This window comes from Symphalangus syndactylus, chromosome 5, assembly GCF_028878055.3.
Source record: "Symphalangus syndactylus isolate Jambi chromosome 5, NHGRI_mSymSyn1-v2.1_pri, whole genome shotgun sequence".
Taxonomy (NCBI): Eukaryota; Metazoa; Chordata; class Mammalia; order Primates; family Hylobatidae; genus Symphalangus; species Symphalangus syndactylus.
The window spans coordinates 87949299-87970019 of record NC_072427.2 but is presented as its reverse complement, the minus strand read 5'-3'; the positions used below and the strand labels follow the sequence as shown (position 1 = coordinate 87970019).

The 20721-nt window shown below is 46.3% G+C and overlaps 1 protein-coding gene and 1 long non-coding RNA gene across 16 annotated transcripts in view; both read left to right on the top strand.

The window, feature by feature from the left end:
• Nucleotides 1-123: 123 nt before the first annotated feature.
• Nucleotides 124-1009, top strand: LOC129483045 (uncharacterized). The gene is made up of 2 exons (XR_008657880.2): nucleotides 124-228; nucleotides 386-1009. It is a non-coding gene; the product is annotated as an uncharacterized lncRNA (long non-coding RNA).
• Nucleotides 1010-3208: 2199 nt separating this feature from the next.
• SLC37A1 (solute carrier family 37 member 1) overlaps nucleotides 3209-20721 on the top strand; it is an 82797-nt gene continuing 65284 nt past the window's right edge. For 2 of the 15 annotated variants that reach the window (XR_010121180.1, XM_063640561.1), the window contains exons 1-2: nucleotides 17908-18228; nucleotides 18940-19026. The gene's annotated coding sequence lies outside the window, so the exon portion shown is untranslated. The other 13 variants (XM_063640566.1, XM_063640565.1, XM_063640572.1 and 10 more) reach the window with 13 other exon arrangements.

Genomic DNA, 20721 nt, shown 5'->3' with positions numbered 1-20721 from the left:
AGGGACGAGGTGGAGCCAGTGGCAGCACTCGGGTGCCGTCATAGCAACGAGGGGCCGCCTCGGCCAATCACTGCTCGGGAAGGGAGGGGGCGGGGACTGGGCAGGGCCTGGGTGGGTTCCGTGCCTGGCTGCCCACCGGCTCTCTGACCTGGACCTCGCCGTCGCTGGCCCCTGAAATCCATCACTTTAGTCAGCTGTTCTGTGACGCCACAACGAGGAGCCACCTGGGTACTGGGCCCTCAAGAGGAAGGACGCGGGAAACGCGTCCGAGCCAACTCTCGAGAGGGTTTTACCCCTGCCCAGTGCGGGCACTGCCCGCTCCCTTCCGCCCCTGGGCCTCGCAGGCCCCTCCGGGGGTGCTGCCCACCCCCACTTACCTTTCTAGGCTCTGCTGACCCTTCGGGATTCGCGGCTAGCAGAGATGTGTCCACCAAGATCTCTTCTCTTGTCTGTAAACAACTTCACTCTCAAGGAGGCAGCTCTGGCCTCTCAGCAGGTGCGGCCTACACTGATGTCCGTCCGGGTTTTACATCCTTCCCCGACCTCGACATGAGTCCCAGCCCCCTCGGGCCTCTGACTCTCAGGTGTCCTGTACGATCTCCTGTCCTCTCCTCTCGCTCCTGGCTCCCCTCCACTGTCACACACCCACACAATCACAGACGCACACACATGTACACGGGCAGGCTTGGAAATCTGCTTCACCCGACTCACCCCGCCTGCCCAAGGCCCCTCACGATCTCCCATTTCCTCTGCCATCATCCCAGACTGCAAAGCTGTGTTGTTTGTTATTGCTGCAGGAGCTGGGGATGAGTGACTGAATAACCATAGGATTTGGTCTTGATGGGAGAATCCCAGAAGCCAAATCCACGCGGTGAATAAGCTGCTGATCTTTCAGAGCACACATCCGCTAGAGATTCTTCCCAACGCTAATATGAAAGGTTACAACCATAACCCATCATCAGGCCCAAATATATTACTTACTGAATAAATACACAAGTTACAAGCAACACGCAAGATTCCAAAAGTATGTCGTTTTTTAGTTGCAGAGATAAAAATGTTGTAAACACCAAAATTGAACAGCTTTTCTTATGGGGAAAAGTGGGGAGTTAGGGATAACAGATGATTATCATTTTCTTCTCTACATATTGGCAGTTTCCCAGTTACTACAATTAAGCATGTCCTATTTTTACAATAAAATGCCAAAAGCATTTTAAATGTTAGAAATCTAGAATGGTAACATAAGTATATGCAAATAAATACTCGTTTTTTACATTTAAAATGTCAGAAATTTAGCTTTCAAATTTGTCCTAACAATGACAGTAACCAATGTTTACTAAGTTCTGACACTGTGTGCGGGCACTGTTTTAAGAATTTTATATGAGTTATCTTATTAAATCCTCACTATCATTTCTCCACTGAACATCTAAGGAAAGGGAGTTATAGGGGGGTATAAACTAAAAATAACCTCCTAAGCCCCACCACAGCTGACTGAATGGACCCCCTCTTGGCCAAGGGGGCCCCAGAAACCTTAGAAACTGAGTTCTCAGCCATAATGGGTGAGAGGTCGAACATGCCTCACTAATACCCTTTTGCAGTTTAGACACAACAACTAACAAGCATTAATGTTAAAATAGAGATCATAAGACTGACAGAATGGATGCTGTGGCAGTAAGATACCAACTTATAAACAGGACCTAAGGCCATGCTAGGCACTAGTTAAGTCATGCATCCCTATACTTAAAAGAATAAACTATGTTTTAACTACCTGGAGAAGGTCTTATGATTCATGTTTTACATCCTATACTTGAGGAAAGAATCTTACTGTGAATCTTTCAAATCTTATCATGAGTTCCTCAGACTGTTGATGTACTAATTAATACATAAACTACTGGCACTGAAAAGGATACTGATTTGTTTCTAAATCATGACGTTTCACTGATTGTCTTGTGCATATGCAGAAAACATTTTAGCCTGTATGTTGTCATCCATAGCCAACGACTGTAAACTCTATATTGTCCCTCCAATGAAAAAAGACAACTCCAACATGAGGAGTCCCCTTCCCATTCCTCAACTTTCTTATAAAAGCATTGCAACTTGTAATAGACTTTGGAACACACCCAACTTTGTTGGTGTGTCTTCCCCATTCAATCTTCAAATTTGGCTTTCAATAAGCCTTTATCAATTTCTGCCTCAACAGCCTTAACTTTGGTCGACAGCAGTTAAGATCCTTGCCCAAGATCATACAGCTAGTGGGATTCAAATCAAGCCATGTGACCCAAGAGCAATTGTTGCCCATCACTATACTGCCTCCCAGATCTGTGATATAAAGAAATAACTACAGTTTTCTGGCAGTGACTGTAAACCATCTACCATGCAGAGGACCACTGGTTCAAATGCCTTGGATTGCAAACACCAGAGAGTGGCTTAAGCAAACCACATGGTTAAGCAAACCACATGGTTAAGCAAACCCTGTTCTGGATCACATCATTAGCAGCTAGACGTCTAGCTATAGCTATTAAATCATAAGGTTTACAATTTGATTTCTATCCCATACAAATTAGCCAGGGTCTTCCCTCCCAAATCTTTCAGTCAATCTATAGTAATTTCACTACACTGTGGGTTTAGCAATTATCCAAATAATTGACACCAAAGGCAAGAAGGGGTGAACAACAGGATGGACCTCCCGGCACCTCCTGCAGCAGCACCTGGACTGGATTCTAAATTCCTCCTTCCAGAAAGAAGCTGCATCCCAGCCCAGATCCAGCTGAGAGCCACAACTGCCAAGAGGCAGTTGGAGCGCTGGGCACCTCTCTGCGCACCCAGTAAGCCCCAGGAGGACTTCATCAAGCCAAGTCGATGCCTCACTCAGAGCCCCAGGATCCCTGACCCCTAACCCCACAGTGACCTGGAAATGCCTGGTGATGCCAGAAGCAGCGCTTTCCAATCCTGAAGGCCCTCAAAATGCTTGCTCAGCCCACCTTCCTCCTCTCCTGGGGCATGGGAGTGGCAGGGAGATGAGAGGCAGAAAGATGAGGACATCATCAGGAGGTTTTTCCTTACTGGAAAATGAGAGGAAATCCTCTTCCACTGCTTAAAAATCAAGAGGGGCTGTCCATATTCCTCTGGCAGGGGTCTCCCATCATCCCCCGCGAGGCCTTCCCATTATCCCCTGCGGAGATTTCCCATCATCCACAGAGGCCCTTCCCATAACCCCCAAGCGGGAAGTTCGCGCAAGTGCGGCTCTGCAGGGAGGAGCGAGGGCCCAGGGAAAGGCCTTCGGGAGAGTGGAGGGCAACAGTGGCCGCAGTTCCTCTGTACTTCGTTTCTTCCGTAAGAAATGATCTTCTTGTCCTTCTTAAGTATAAATGGAGAGATCCATTTCCTTGTACCCATTAACCCCTTCAAAAAGAAGAAAAACAGTCCCAGGCTGGCCATGGTTGATCTCTGCAGAGGGGCTGGTCAGGGTGCCTTCTGCTTCCTGGTGGGATGGCCCAGGCCGGGGAAACTGTTGAAACCACCCTGGGGCTGCCTTCTGTATTTTCCACAACCTTCCAGGCCCACCTCCCAGCTGGAGGCCCTGCAGCTTGGCAGTTGCCATGACGACTGAGTCCCTAAGTGTGTCTCTTCTGAGCTGTCCTGGACAGTGTGGAGAAAAGGCCTTAAGAACTGAGGGGTTTCAGTAAAATGCAAACAGATTTTTTTTTGTAGGCACTGTTCAGATAAAAAGCAGGGACGTTCAACAAAATGAGTTCAGGTCCATCTTAACTATAGAACTATGAGGTTGTTTATTAGAATAATTGTACTCTGGTAAACTTACCAATTTCATATATATGCATATTTATAAGCAAACATATTAGGATATATAGATAGAAAAAGTTCTATCTACATGTAGAATCGAAAACTTTCTAAAACAGTGTTGGTAGTATCACACATTGCCATTTAGTAGATAGAGACAGACCCGAGATTTGGAGCCCTAGCTCCATATACTTCTTTCTGAAGTCAGTCGACTCATCTGTAAAATGTGCTGTTGTGAGGTCAAAATTAGATATTCATAATGAGAGTAGCATAGTGCCTAGCACAGTAAAACAGTAAATGGGAGCTATTACTATTAATTGTACTGTTGTTAATCTTATAATAGGTTAAGCACCTTTTGTCTATCAGTATGTTTGGGGGGGAATTTTAACTCAAGTTTATCTTAATCGTTTTCAGTCGTGTTTTTTTCTTGAAAAGAATCAAACTGCCAAAGATGATTCAGTCAGATAGTTGTTTGTGACAATCAGAGGTTAGTCTGTGATGAACAGATTAGTTTTAATGCTCATATTCATTAGCACTAATATACATAAGGGTGGGGAGAGACTGAAGCTTCTGGAAATATATAGGCAGGTAGATTCTTAAGTGTAAGTAGGTATTCGAACTGTTTGTGGATTCTGTCTCATAAAATTGGCACCCAGCAAGGAGGAAAATGCCAGATACACACACGCCCATACCTGAGGTATGTAGGTCAATGGAAGGCTATCGAAACACAGTTGTCAAGAGAGAAATGTAAATTATTTTTCACCCAGGAAGTGAGATTATTCAGTGATGCATCATAACCAGTAGGGAAAAGAGTTTAGCGGACACCAGTGTGGAGACAAGAGATGTCAGAAAACTGGATAGACTTGAATTTCACGTTGGGTAGCAACTCAAGGACATAGCTCAGTGCTTGGCACGTAGTAAGTGCTCAACCAACACAGGTTTATCAAATTGAATGTTAGATATTATTTTGCAACAGAGCTGTGCTTTATGCAGCACTAGGAAAAGAGAAAAATTGACGTGAATTTTTTTCTCTTTTTCTTGTTTTTTTATTCTTAAATCACACTCCATTTTCCGAGGGCTCTCTCAGGATATCAGTTGCTTAACTATGTCTGAGTGTCTTCTAGGTCGAGTACTAGGGGATTACAAGGAAATGAGAAAGAAATTACAGACCCATTGAGGGGCAAATTCTACATTAATCTACACTGTTAAAAAAAATTACCAGGGCCGGGAGCGGTGGCTCACGCCTGTAATCCCAGCACTTTGGGAGGCCAAGGCGGGTGGATTGCCTGAGCTCAGGAGTTCAAGACCAGCTTGGCCAACATGGTGAAACTCTGTCTCTACTGAAAATACAAAAAATTAGCTGGCCGTGGTGGCGAGTGCCTGTAATCCCAGACACTCAGGAGGTTGAGGCAGGAGAATCACTTGAACCCGGGAGGCAGAGGTTGCAGTGAGCCGAGATTGCACCATTGCACTACGACCTGGGCAACAAGAGCGAAACTCTATCTCAAAAAAAATCCAAAACTGTTATGCCTTCTGGCTACATGTTAATCCTTCATTCCAAAGTGGAGGTCACTCTTTCCTACTGCTGGATATGTAAGGTTGGTTCTAGTTTTGATGCTGCAGATAGCCTCACTCTAACCAGCAGTTGTGGTGGGAGATCCTGTGCTATATGGGGCTGTACTTTTCAAGGTCTAAGGGTGAATCAGATTTTCTAGAAAAGGGACAGGGAAAGAGGTGGCATGCTGAACCACGTGTCCATGATTTTCCCAGAATAAGGCTCCCCCTACCCAACTTATAGGAAGGTCACGATCAAATAAGATAACGAGGATGAAATGATTTGGAAGTGCTATAGAAATGTAATGTGTGTATTTAGCTCAGGTTTTAAAATCTTTTAATTATTTAATATTTGATGCATACAAAAGAACACATATTCACATATGCCAGCAAAGTAATACAGTGAACACCTGTGAATCCCTGCCCAAAGTAAATAGATGAGTGAGTGAATGAAATAAATATAAACAGCTGAATGCATAGATCTTTGTCCACATCTCAAATTCAGTTCTTTGGATTGCAGCTTTATAGAACTGAGAAATTGCTGAGCCTAAATACATGTTGCTGCATTGCCTCCGAGAATGGCCGGACCTATCCCCACTCTCACCAAAACAAAGTGTGTGACTCACTGCTCCCTTGCCTACTGTAAGTCCTATTTTTCTTCTTTGCTAATCTGATGGACAGGCGGTGTCTCATAGTGACTTCAGTTTGTATTAATATTTTCTCGATTATTTGAGAAGATATGCATTTTTCCCCAAATGTTTATTCTTCACCTATGATAACCCTTGTTAATTATTTAGATTAGTTTTTTGCAGGCCACTTTCATATATCTGTATATGTTGTTTTCTCTTTCTGAAGTGTGATGCCCATGTTTCTCTACCTGGTGAACAATCTGTCAACTTTAATATCTTACCTTCCTAGGGATGTAACCTTCCTAGGGATGCTGTTTCTAACTGCTGCCAGCCCCTTCTTACCATCTCTCTGGTTGTGCTTCTGATGCATTCCCTACACAACTGTAATGTGTTTCCAGGTCAGCCTCCCTAAGCACCTCCCAAGGCCTCCACCCCACAGTCTCGCACAGAACTTGACACATACCAGATGCTCCAATTATTAAATATTACTGAATTCTTTTAGAAAATTGGGAACATACAATAAAGTATAATGAAGAAAATAAAGATAACCAATAATCTCACTTCCCAAAGATAATAACTACTGCCATTTTGGTGTGAATCCTTTCATGCTTTTAAAATGCATATATATGGCCGGGCACGGTGGCTCACGCTTGTGATCCCAGCACTTTGGGAGGCCGAGGTGGGCGGATCACGAGGTCAGGAGATCGAGACCATGGTGAAACCCCGTCTCCACTAAAAATACAAAAAATTAGCCGGGTGTGGTGGCGGGCACCTGTAGTCCCAGCTACTCAGAGAGGCTGAGGCAGGAGAATGGCGTGAACTCGGGAGGCGGAGCTTGCAGTGAGCCGAGATCGCGCCACCGTACTCCAGCCTGGGTGACAGAGCGAGACTCCGTCTCAAAAAAAAAAAAAAAAAATGCATATATATATATATATATATGTTTATTTAATTGAAATCATTCTATTTGTCATTTACATTATCACATGTCATTATATGGTGAACATGTCAAAAAATATTTCCAAAGTGTTTTAAAGACAATAGTATTTCACCTTAAGGATATACCAAAATTATTATGTCACAAATGTTGGATAAGAGGATGAATGAAAATGTTTAATATAAAGTTGAACAAGGTAAGGGGTATTACTTAAGGAAATTATACTCCTTTTTTTTTTTTTTTTTTTTGAGACAAGGTCTGGCTCTGTCATCCAGGCTGAAGTGCAGTGGCATGATCACAGCTCACTGCAGCCTTGACCTCCCAGGTTCAGGTGATCCTCCTGCCTCAGCCTCCCGAGTACCTGGGAATACAGGTGCCTGCCACCACACCTGGCTGATTTTTTGTATTTTTTTTGTAGAGACAGGGTTTTGCTATGTTGCCCAGGCTCAAACTCCTGAGCTCAAGAGATCCACTCACCTCAGCCTCCCAAAGTGCTGGAATTACAGGTGTGAGCCATGTAATCCCAGCACTTTGGGAGGCCGAGGCAGGCGGATCACGAGGTCAGGAGATCGAGACCATCCTGGCTAACACGGTGAAACCCTGTCTCTACGAAAAATACAAAAAATTAGCTGGGCTAGGTGGTGGGCACCTGTAGTCCCAGCTACTCAGGAGGCTGAGGCAGGAGAATGGCGTGAACCCGGGAGGCGGAGCTTGCAGTGAGCCGAGATCGCGCCACTGCACTCTGGCCTGGGCGACAGAGCAAGACTGTCTCAAAAAAAAAAAAAAAAAAAAAAAAAAAGAAAGAAAACAATGTTGTTTCGGGTGTCTTTTCTCAGTATCTCATTCCCTCATGTTTCCTGGGTGACTACCAGACGTTCCTCAGCTCTGGGTACGGTTGCTGTCCTCCTCTTGTGGCGCTGGCATACCTGCTTGTTTGAATTGCCTTTCTCCTCTCCTCAAGCCCATTTTTAATTATCTAGTTACTAGGACAAGCCTCTAAATAGTTGTGGAACAAATATAGTTATCAGAAGAGCTAAATGAACCATTTCCCTCTCCCTCTACAAAGAGGAAAGCCAAATAGGTTTTAAACTGGACTGGTAATTTTAGGTTCCCCAGAGCTGGCTTTGTGCTATCTGACCACAGAGGCCCTGCACTGGGAGGGACCAGATGGGGCCCCTGGAAACCACATCCGGGTGGTACTAGAACAGCTCAGTGCTGTTATCTATGACCCCAGAACAGAGTCTCAGTTCAGGGGCCCTAAGAGTTTCTCCATTGAACAAGAATGGAAATGTGAAAATACGTATTTATTAAACAAGATAAGTGAAGATTGTTTCATTTAGAATGTGATTCACTAATGTATTTATTTGATTACTTAGTTATCTTGGTATGTTCAAAATATTGTGGCTTTCTTTTTAGCAGTTCTTTATATTAATACATTTAAAGAGGGTCCCAGAAGGGCACCAGGCTTTAGGATGGCTAGAAACGGGGAGATGGCCTGGTCATTTTGGGTCATCTTGGCCCTGGTCTCAGTTCCAAGGTGTGTTGGAGAGAGAGTAGGGGTGATAGCTTAGGAAAACTCTCTGGAGTGAAGAGGCAGCTTGGCTTTATTAGGTTGCTTTCTTCCCTTAATCCTGAAAACCTTTTCAAGCTAACTGGCAGCAAGCTGGACATCCAGGTATGTGTTTAGTTGTAGAAACTTCTCTATGTGTGTCATGATGTTTTCTTTTGTTACTATTTTAAGTCATGCACATATAAGATATGTATTGTAATGTAGTAGAAAAAGTAAAATTTTTACAGTCAAGGGAGAAAAAGGACCGACAGAGCAAGAACTCATCAGCCTGCCTGTGCCCAGCATTACCCTGCAAGACAGGCGTCTTACTCCCAAGTTCACTACCAGAATAAATGAATTAATTGACTCTAAAAGGGTTGTGAAAACAGTTTCAAGTTATTATTGCTTATGCTTCCTCCCCTACATTCCAGATCCCACAAAGAAGCCACTTCTTGGGCTGACCTTTTTATCATCCACCTCAAACTCAACAAGGGCAAAACTGAACTACTTCTCTCCTCTTTATTTCCTTATCTTAATGAAGGGCCCACTTGTTACCGGTTTACTAAGCCAGAATCTGAACATCATCAATGTCTGGGACCAGTTCTTTCCTTCGCCCTTCCCCAACCAATCTCCAAATCCTGGAGAGTCTTCCTTCCAAATTATCCAAATCCATCTACTTTTTTCCATTCCCACTGCTTCTTCTTTAGTCAGGACACCATCGTCTTCTGCCAAGAAGACACCAACTGCCCAGGTGGTCTCCCTGCCCTTACTCTTACTCTCTTCTAATCTATTTGCCACACTGACCAGAATAATCTTTTAAAACCACACATCTAATCACGTTGTTCTTCAGTTTAAAATCTTTCAGTAGTGAAGTCCAGACTCCCTCATTCGATTATTAGGCTCTGAATGACGTGGCCACTAAGTCCCTCCCCAGCCTCTTCTCTTGCCTTATGTTCACACACCACACTCTCTGCTGTGGCCATAATGACTTTCAGTTCCCCAAACCTAACTTTCTCTAGCATTGCTGGGCCTTTGCCCATGCCGTTCTCTGCTTGGAACACCTTCCACTCTTCTTTTGGGTAACTCGATGCCTTCTTCAGGTCTCAGCTCAGCTGTCACACAACTCCATAGGCAGGCTTTATCCCCAACCCTTGTCCACAGTATCCTCCAGGTGACTGTGTCTCCCAGGTGGTTAGCCCCTGAAGTAACCCTCTACACTCCATCACTGTCAGGCAGTTGGAAGGCTGGAGAGGCATGACCCCTCAGAGTCAACCTAGATCCTTGTGGCTTCAGCCCCCAGCAGGTAGGGAACCCACTAAGCTTCAGCTCTACAGCAGAGACACAGCCAAGGCTACTGGTATGTGCAAAATATCGGCTTGTGAAAATTACAGTCTCCAAAACATGATTTTTTTTCTAAAAGAGCTTTTTAAATTTTGTTTTCTAAAAGTTAAAACCAGAAAATTTCTGACAGGTTAAGGATTTAGGGGAATTTTTAAGTTATGTGATGTGAGGCTCTCTGTAGTTTTGTACCAACTAGATTGTTCATTTCCTAAGAATGAGGACCTCTCCTATTCATCTTTGTGATAGGGACAGTGTCTTACAGATGAAAACATTCAATGACCCTACATTAGAGGAGAAGAAACTGGAGCACAAATTGGTTGAATGTTCCCCCATCTGACACATTTAATAAGGCTAATGTTGTTGAAGTGGAGGCTGCGCAGGCAGTAAGAGGATTCCCTTGTATACTTGCACGGTGAACATGAGCACTGGCATCCCAGGCCTCGTTCAATGTTGATACTCCGGAATTTAAAGTGGCATTTCCATGTACTCTTACAGATGTTCCTTCCTTTGCCATCAGAAGGATAGCTGTGAAGTGACATATAGGAACTTTGTAGGCATATTTGATTTTTAAACCTCTATTAACTTTGCGTCAAATAATCAAAGCTTAACAGGATTTATATTAAAGATGGTGAGAGGGATCAAACTTCATTTTTAGAGAAAAATAGCAAATCAAAATAAGCTAATAAAAGGGACTTTGTGGTTCTCTCCTTCCTTCAGCTCCTGATATGAGTCCTAGATTTATTACATATTCATACTAATTAGCTGTGCTTTCCAATAATTAGAGTAGCCGTAAGCATTTGTACACTAATTCACAGTTCCTAAAGCATCCTTAGGAATATTAGCATAAATGTTTATTGAATGTCTCCTGTGTGCCAGGCATGATTCTATACGTGATAAGGATTCAGTGATGAATAAAACCGGTTAAAAAATCTCTGCTTTCATAGTGCCTACATTCTAACACCTTACTTTCCCCATTCATCCATACATCAACCCCACAGAGTCACACTAGGAAAACTGGAGTTCAGGAGAGTAAAGTGACTTTCACAGGGTCCCAAAATAGTAAGTTTGGGGTCACAATTTGAACTTGTCACTCCAGATTCCAAGTCCCATGCCTTTTTTTTTTTGCTAGGTCAGTATTCACTGTGGAATCATAACTGATGCTCAAAAAGATGATCTTGAGTAATATTCAGGAAAGAATATCAAATTCAGTAAGTTGCTTTTTTTTTCTTTTTGAGACTGACTCTCACTCTGTCACCCAGGCTGGAGTGCAGTGGTGCGATCTCAGCTCACTGCCACCTCTGCCTCCTGGGTTCAAACAATTCTCCTGTCTCAGCCTCCCAAGTAGCTGGGATTATGGGCACATGCCACCACACCCAGCTAATTTTTTGTATTTCAGTAGAGACGGGATTTCATCGTGTTGCCCAGGCTGGTTTTGAACTCCTGAGCTCAGGCAATCCACCTGCCTTGGCCTCCGAAAGTGCTGGGATTACAGGCATGAGCCACCACACCCAGCCCAATAAGTTGCTTTTATTATTGAGTTACATAAGTCTTTTTTAGAAAGGATTTCAGATATAAGAGTTAAATACTAATGGTCTTAACCATAAGAGTTAAAACTATAAATTAACTGGAAAGGAGCAGCTGCCTAGAGGAACCCAGGGCATGCGTCTTCTGATGGCCACAGGGAGTGCTGAGGTCTTCAGTGTAGGCTGTGAGGGGGACTGGCTGCCTAAACTGTCAGCCACTGGTGAGTAGGGTAGGTTAAGCTGATGGAGCAGAAAGCCTCACCATCCAAAGCCATCCTTTCCCAGACTCCATGTCTGGTGGGAATAGATAGGCAACCTGGGAAAGAGTACTAAAGTGTGTGTCTTAGTCCTTTTGGGTTGCTATAAAGGAATCCTCGAGGCTGGGTAATTTATAAAGAAAAGAGGTTTATTTAGTTCATGGTTTTGCATGCTGAACAAGAAGCATGGCACCAGCACCTACTTCTTGCGAAGGCCTCAAGAAGCTTCCATTCCTGGTGAAAGGCAAAGTGGAGCAGGCCTCACGTAGTGAGAGTGGAAGGAAGAGAGAGAGCATGGAGGGAGGTGCCAGGCTCCTTCTAATCAGTGCTCACAGGGACTAATACAGTGAGAACTCACTACTGAGAGGATAGCACCAAGAGGTTTCCTGAGGGATCTTCCCCCATGACCCAGACACCTCCCACTAGGTCCCACCTCCAACAGTAGGGGTCAAGTTTCAACATGAGATTTGGAGGGGACAAATACCCAAACAATATCAGTTTGATAAAGAGGATATGAGTAATTTCATTCTCCCATCAGACAGTGTTTGTTTAAAAGAAAAGTACCATGTCCATAAATCATCAAATGCTGGCCCAGAGGGAACTTTAAAGAACAGCCCCTTGATGTAAGCCACATAGTTTACCAAAGTATAACTGGACTGAAGAGTATGCTCTTTTTTTTTTTTTGAGGCGGAGTCTCGCTCTGTTGCCCAGGCTGGAGTGCAATGGCGCGATCTCAGCTCACTGCAAATTCTGCCTCCTGGGTTCAAGCAATTCTTCTGCTGCAGCCTCCCCAGTAGCTATGATTACAGGTGCCCCCCACCATGCCTGGCTAATTTTTGTATTTTTAGTAGAGACAGGGTTTCACCATGTTGGCCAGGCTGGTCTCGAATTTCTGACCTCAGGTGATCCACCTGCCTCAGCCTCCCAGAATGCTGGGATTACAGGCATGAGCCACCGTGCCCGGCCTAAGAGTATGCCTTTTTGCAGACCCCATAAAAATTTTCCAACTTGCCTATCTCATGTATCTGCACTAGCTCAACTGCAAGAATGACTCCTTAGTTGATGGGTCAATTTCCCATTTCCACATACCTGACCTCATTCTACCTATAGGCATAAAATCAAGAGTTTACAACAGATGGGCTCAGGCAACAAGTTAGCCCCAGAGTGGAGCTCAGCTACAGAGGAATGCTTCACTGAAAGAAATGTAGGTCCCTGAATCTGATTCAAGCCTTTATCAAGTCCTACTTCAGTCAGAATCCAGTTTACTCCCCAAAGAGCCATGAGTACTCTCTCAGTTACTATTTCCCTTGCCACACATATAGAAGAAAAGCAAGAAAGTTACTCTGCTGGGAAACACTGCCAAGGAATCTTAGAAGCAAGAAAATTTGCCTATTTTATACAGGTAGTTTAAAGAGAACCACCCTTATAAATGGGTGTTTGTCCCTTTATTATTTCAGGACACTTGCAAAGCTCCTCTCCTCCAAATATGTCTCTAATTCAAGTATCACAGTGTCTAAAATTCTACCACTAAAATGCCATTACCTAAATTAAGCATGGCCTTCTGTCTTTATGTTGATATTTCTTTAAATATCATGCCTATAGTTTTAAAATCAAATGATACTAAAGGTATATAACAACAAACAGTTGGGCCTGGCTTTATCCCTTCAACTCCTCTGTCTCATTCCCCTACCATTTTCTACTCTTTTACCCATTTCTTCTGATAGTTCCCTACATTTCTAAATAATACGAGTAAACTATGTTTTTTATGTCCAATTTTAAAGCTTTTCTATGGACCTCTGGTTTTAGAGACAACATCTAGTTTCTTACATCCCTTGCTACTTCCCCTGATGCTGTAGGACTGACAGGTCTATCCCACCCATGGTGACCCAGTCATTGTTGTTCATGGCCGCTGCCTGTTCTTACGATCAAGGAGGAGAATGCTTTGGAAGAAACAGAGTTTTCATACGTGAATCGACTAGGAAGCGAGACAAAAGTACTGCAACTGGAAGTGTGGCATGGGGAGGGGGGCGTGGCCAGTCTCCTCGCTGGGGTCCTGGAAGTGTGGCATGGGGTGGGAAACACCAGTCTCCTTGCTGGGGTCCTGGAAGTGTGGCATGGGGAGGGGGGCGTGGCCAGCCTCCTCGCTGGGGTCCTGGAAGTGTGGCATGGGGAGGGGGGCGTGGCCAGTCTCCTTGCTGGGGTCCTGGAAGTGTGGCATGGGGAGGGGGGCGTGGCCAGTCTCCTCGCTGGGCTCCTGTAGGACTGGGAAGGCCTACTCCTTCACACGTAATTATGTTTGCTGGATTGGGTTATAGTTCTTCAGTGTGTGGACTCTTGTCAGTTTTATATCCGTAGGCCGAGCACAATGCCTGGAATACAGAGCATGCTTAATAATAAGAGGCTTTTCATTGTATTTCTTATCAACAACACTAGTAACTGAATATAAATCACCCTTCCTTGCCAGTCAGTGCACCATACCGTTAGAATTCTTGCTTTTTGATCAGTGGAGATAAAATGAGTTTCTTTTCTCCATGTTAAATAATCAGGTTCTGATTTTCCCTTTTCTTTCTCTCTAATAGCGCTTAATGCTCTAATGCTTTCTAAGCATGAGGTATTTTCTTGAGCTCTGAAGCCCAGTATCCTCAAAGCCCCCTTCAGGGAAACCTCAGTTCCTTGTCAGTCAAGGCCTGTCACCGGCTTTGCCTTGGCCTTCTCTGGGAGAACGTCTGCTCCTTAAGTTGATGGCATACAAGTTGAGGTGGGAGAAATTAAAGTGGAGGATTTCTGTAGGCAGCTAATGTTTTATTACTGGAGTGCAGTGGTGCGATCTCAGCTCACTGCAACCTCTGCCTCCTGGGTTCAAGCAATTCCCCTGCCTCAGCCTCCCGAGTAGCTGGGACTACAGGCACGTGCCACCACGCCGGGCTAATTTTTTATATTTTAGTAGAGATGGGGTTTCACCATGTTGGCCAGGATGGTCTCGATCTCCTGACCGCATGATCTGCCCATCTCAGTCTCCCAAAATGCTGGGATTACAGGTGAGAGCCATAGCGCCTGGCCTAAAATGTTTTATATAAGCATCATAGTAACCACAAAACAAAAACCTGCAGTAGATATACAAAATGTAAAGAGAAAGGAATCAAAGCATACATTACAAAAATCATCACAGTAGAAAGGAAGATAGTAAGGAAGTAAGAAAGCAACAAAAGAACTACAAACCGCCAGAAAGCAATTTTTTAAATGGCAGTAGTAAGTCCTTATCTATCAATAATTAATGTAAATGGATTAAATTCTGCAATCAAAAGATAGAAGCGGCTGAATGGATATTAAAAAAAAAATCTAGGTGCTGCCTGCAGGAGACTCAGCTTTAAGGATACACATAGGCTGAAAGTAAACGCCTGGGAAAAGATATTCCATGCAAATGGTTACCAAATAGAGAGCAAAAAAGATACTTATATCAGACAAAACAGACTTTAAGTCAAAAACTTCATAAGAGACAAAGTCACTATATCATGATAAAGAGATAAATTCATCAAGAGGATATAACAATTATAAATGTATATGCACCCAACATCAGAGTACCTAAATATATATTAACAGAACTCAAGAGAGAAATAGCAATACAGTAATAGCAGGGTACTTCAGTACCCCATTTTTCAACAATGAATAGACGATCCACACAGAAGATGAATAAGGAAACAGTGAACCTGAACAACATTCTAGAGCAAACGGACCTAACAGACATACAGAACACTCCTTCCACCAGCAGCTGAATGCACATTTAAATGTACACAGAACATTTTCTAGGATAGATCATACGTTAGGCCACAAAACAAGTTTTAAAAAATTTAAGAAGATTAAAATCATATCAAGTATCCTTTCTGACCACAATAATATGAACTAGAAATCAGTAACAGGAGGAAAATTGGAAAATGCACAAATATGCGGAAATTAAATACACACCTGAACAACCAGTGGGGTCAAAGAAGATATCAAAAGGGAACAGAAAATTCCTCGAAACAAATGAAAATGGAAACAACATACCAAAACATATGGATGCAGCAAAAGCAGTACTGGAGGGAAGTTTATAAAGAAAATGTGGTGTATAGCTATATCTACACAATGGAATACTATTTAGCCTTAAAAAAGGAGGATTTCCTGTCATTTGCAACAACATGGAGAAGCCGGAGTACATTACGCTAGGTGAAACAAGCCAGGTACAGAAAAACAAATATAGGCCAGGCATGGTAGCTCACGTCTCTAATCCCAGCACTTTGGGAGGCTAAGGCAGGAAGATTGCTTGAGCCTGGGAGTTCAAGACCAGCCTTGGCAACATATCAAGACCCTGTGTCTACAAAATTTAAAAAATTAGCTGAGCATGGTGGCATGGGCCTGTAGTCTCAGATACTCAGGAGGCTGAGGTGGGAGGATCACTTGGGCCTGGGAAACCAAGGCTGCAGTGAGCCTTGACCATTGCACTCACGCCACTGCCCTCCAACCTGGGCAACAGAGCAAGACCCTGTCTCAAAACAAACCAACCAACAAACAAAAAAAGAAAAATATGCATGACCTCACTTATTTTTGGAATCTGAAAAACTTGAACTCAGAGAAGCAGAGCATATAATAATGGTGGTTACCAGGGGCAGCAGGGTGGGAGAAATGGGGAGTCGCTGGCCAAAGAGTACAAAGTTTCACTTAGGAACGATGAAAGTTCTGGAGAGCTAATGTGCAGCTCTAATGTATAGTTAGTAATAATACATTGTATACTTGAAATTTGCAAGGAGAATAGATCTTAAATATTCTCACCACCAAAAAAAAAAAATGTGAGGTGATTGGATATACTAGCTTGACTGTGGCAATAATTTTACAATGTATTTATATATCAAAACATCACATCCTATACTACAAATTATGTAATTTTTATTTGTCAGTTGTACGTCAGTAAAGCTGGGCGGCGGGGGAGGGGGGTGGGAAGAACCTGTATCGATATGAGGCCGAGGTGTCCTATATATCCTGAGCTTGTATTATCGCCTTTCAAGTGTAAAACCTGTAGGTGATGGGATGCCCGAAATTTTAAAATCAGGAATGACAAGATCAGATTTTGCTTTAGGAGGGCAATTTGAGGCAGCTTAAAGACTGGATTGCAGGAGGTAGAACTTGGAAGTGAGAACGCTGTTGCACAAGTGCAGTGAGAGAGGAGTAGCCTCGAGCCGAACCAATGGCGAGGGCCAGGGCTGGGGAGACCATTGGAGAGAGGGATGGGAGCCACACTGGGCTATCGCCGGGAATGGAGAGCTAGAAAAGAGAGGAGAAAGAACTGGCAGACGGGGCCTGCGGAGAGAAAGAAGGTCTGAAGAAAACCTGGCCAAAAAGAGAAGACTGGAGCCCTCGGCCATCTCGCCTGTGGAATGAGGGGCCAGCAGGCTTCCTGGGGCTGAACCCTGCGTGGCAAACAAGTGGGCAGGTTTTCTTTCTGCCTGAAGAAGGCTTCTCAAATGCCTAACAAAGTGATGGATTTCACGCAGCCCAGCTCAGCAAAGAGAGACACAGATATCAGAGTGTTCTAGAAACAAAGCAGGGCCCCAGGGGGAAACTGCGAGGCCTAACAGGGCAGGGGAGCCAAACACGGGGAAGAATGCCCTCTCCATTCTCCAGAGGGAAGCTCAACGTGCCTGGGGAAGGGTGCGAGGGGCACTGGTCTGTTGGGACATTTACAGCCAGGCCTCGGGTTGGTTTTATCCTTAGCATTGTTTTATCCGGGGGCAGGCTTTTTCCCCGGAAAATTTCCCCTCTGCCTCACTTTGCTCTTCCCCGAGGAGTGGGCTCGGAGTCCCCTCTGCTCTGAAGCCATCCTGGGGGTCCACTGTGGGTGTTCGGCAGTAGCTTCTAGGGGACTGGCCAGGCTCCTCCCTGGGGCTGCCTAAGGAGAAGAGTTGTTTCTGGGGTGACGTGGGAGCCTGTGTGCCAAGGCACTGGCCCGCAAGGGTAAGAACCCGGCGGGCTCCCGCAGCCTAACAGGGAGCTGCCTCTGTCACGTGCCTGCGAGGTGGGACACAAGTTGGCTTACAAGTTGGTTCGACACAGCCAAATCCACGTGCCGCATTTCCACGCTATGGAGTGCTAGTCTTCATGATTGTGCCCCTTGACATGACACAGTAGGAATAAAAGCCGGGAGGCCAAGGAAAGGCCCTCTTTGGGGGTGGGGGCGCGGCGGCATGTGACCCTCGCCGCCTGTGGGGAAGACCTGCCTTGAGGACACAGCGCCAGCGGTGCAGAGGCCGCCTGGGACTGCCCAGAGGCTGGTGGGGAGCGCGCCAGCGAAAGCCCGTGCGCCCTCGGAGCCGGGGAAGGCGCGGGCCACGACCCGGGTTCGCCCGCAGAGGCCGAGCAGTGCCGCAAGGCGTGGGGGCGCCCCCGCCCGGTGGCCCCGGGGCTGGTGCTACCCTGGGCACGCCGGGGCCGGGGCCGGAGCCGGGGGTCGCGGCGGCCGGGGAGGGGGAGGAGCCGCGCGGCTCCGCCGGCGCCCCGCGGGCCAGGGAAAGTGAAAGGGCGGCGGGGCCTCCCGCGCGCCGCTCCAGGAAGTCGCGAGCAGGAAGCGCCCGCGGCGGCCGGGCCGGGCTGCGGAGCGCGGGCCTCGGCAGCGCAGGTGAGGCGCGGGGCCGGGGCCGGACCGGGAGGCAGGGACCCCCAGCCCCACCGCCCGCACCTGCGGGGCCGCAGGCGCTCAGGCGCCGCAGCCGCTCAGCACCTGCGGCACCCGCAGGGAGCCGGGCGCGCGGCCCTGCGCACTCGGAGCTCGGCTCCTCTCCTCCTTCCTTTTCTTTTTTTTCGGGGACAGAGGTGGGGGCTGGTTTGGATGTTTTTCGAGAGCCGGGGACGGTCTCAAGCTGTTTTCGCGGAGGGAAGTCTTTGAAATACGACATCTAGAAGAGTGACCCTCGGCGACAATGCTGGGCGTTCCCGGACCGGGGCAACGCTGGGATTCCGGGGAAGTGGAGGCAGAGGGAGCGGGCACGGGGCCGGCAGGCGCTCCACGGAGTCCCCGGCAGGGGCGAGCTTAGCTGTCCGGCCGGGTTCCCTGCCCACCCCGGCGCGGGCCGCGGTGACAGCTGAGGGTCCAGAGAGCCGGCAGGAGGGGACCCTGCGCATTGTCTGCCGCGATGGGGACGTGGGCGTGCCCGCGGAATTCACCTCCTCCGGGGACCAGCCGCCCAGGGAGGAGCCGGCACAGAACGCTGGCTCGGAGCGCCGGCACCCTGGGCCTTTGCGTTGTTTGTCGGCTGAGCAGCTGGTTCCCGGAGCCCGTGGGCCTCCTGGCCAATGCGAGTGACAGCGACCTTCTGGGTTTATAATAAAGGGCTTGACGCGCCGGAAAGTCCCCTCGCCGCTGGCCACCAGCCTTCCAGCCCTTACGGCCCACGCTGTGATCCTGGTGACCGAGAAGGTATGTACAGTCTAAGGATTTGCATTTGAACGAAGGATACTGGCTAAGCCCCTTACCACCCCCACTCCCGGCTAACACCCCAGCCCGCGGCCCCAGGTTTGAATTTCCAAAGGAGGAATTGCTAAAGCCTGCCCTTTCCGGGTCTCCCTTAGCTCTTTGCCTGGAAGGTGCCTGCCTGCCTGCCTGCCGGCCCTTGAACTTAAATTGTCTGAAGTTGTGTAAGTGGATAAATGTTTTAGACTTCCCCCCGTTGTTTCTTTATTAATCCCCTTTGAGAGCAAGCTTGAAAACCCCTGGCCCCAGACCTGTGATTCACCAAGTCATTTTGGAACTGCTTTTACACGTTCTGTTTCCTGCAGCCCACCTGTGATGTTCTCTTTGTTGGGGGTTGGGGGCAGGTAAGGGAGGTGGTGCAAATGGAATTCAGGTTCCTTGTACTTCAGCCAAGGGGAAAGAGATAGTGACCATTTTCATTCATCTTTAATATGGAAAGCGCCTTTAAAACAAAAAGCCATAGAAAGAGCACACTCTGGACAGGAAGTTGTATTCTATCTCATAATTAAAAAAAAGAAAAGAAAAAAATGCATGAAAACTTTTGGAGGAGAATTGCATTTCTCACCCATCTTTGCCTGTAAAGTGAGACCCAGTTAAAAAAAAAGTCATGAAGTAGATCATTTAAAATATCTGTGGGGCCGCTTTGATTATGTGTAATGGCACCTCAGCCCTAAAAAGACTGTTGAACCTTACTCCTGCTATTGCTCACTTTCTATCCCCATTATTTGAGTCTCTGCAGATTACTTGGAACCTTCTAGGCAGCACAGATCACATGTGGGTGGGTCTGGGAGTGGAGCTTGTGAATGTTTCTTTCCCTCCGCTCATTCTGTTTTACAGTTGCCTAGGGTGGGTTTTTTGAAGAGATAGGTATAAAACCATGTGTCTTTCAGGGTTTTTTTTTATCTTTTAGTTTTGGGGTACATGTGCAAGTTTTACAGGTTGTAATAAAGATGCTTTAATGGGCTGTTTCCTAAGTTACTATCTTTTTTATTTTTTTAAGACAGGGTCTCGCTCTGTCGCCCAGGCTGGAGTGTGGTGGTGCAATCTCAGCTCACTGCAACCTTCGCCTCCCGGGTTCAAGTGATTTTCATGCCTCAGCCACCTGAGTAGCTGGGATTATGGATGTGCACCACCACGCCCAGCTCTTTTGTGTATTTTTGGTAGAGATGGGATTTTGCCATATTGGCCATGCTGGTCTCGAACTCCTGGCCTCAAGTGATCTGCCTGCCTCTGCCTCCCAAAGTGCTGGGATTGCAGGCATGAGCCACCGTGCCCAGCCTAAGTTGCTGTGTTTGACAGTGCAATGAAACTGGACATTCTGCCGCTTTTCCTCCCTGGAATGGTAAGTTCCAGGAGCGCCTGTAGAAAGTGACTTTTTTAAAAAGTATCTCTTCTTTTTATGTACTTGGGCTGTGTGCCAAAAACTGGGTTTAAACCAAGTGATTTGCTGCCATTCTGCTGCCCTTCCTCTGCAGGGGATGGGCAGGAGGAAGAGTGGCTGGAGGGAGGAGGTGGCTCAGAGAAACAGGACAAACTGGAATCTGCCCCACTTACCCAGTTGACCCAGGCGAGCCGCCTAGCCTCATTTTTCTCCCTTGTGAAAAGAACGCCCTGCCTCTTCAGGGTGGTCACGGGGCTCAA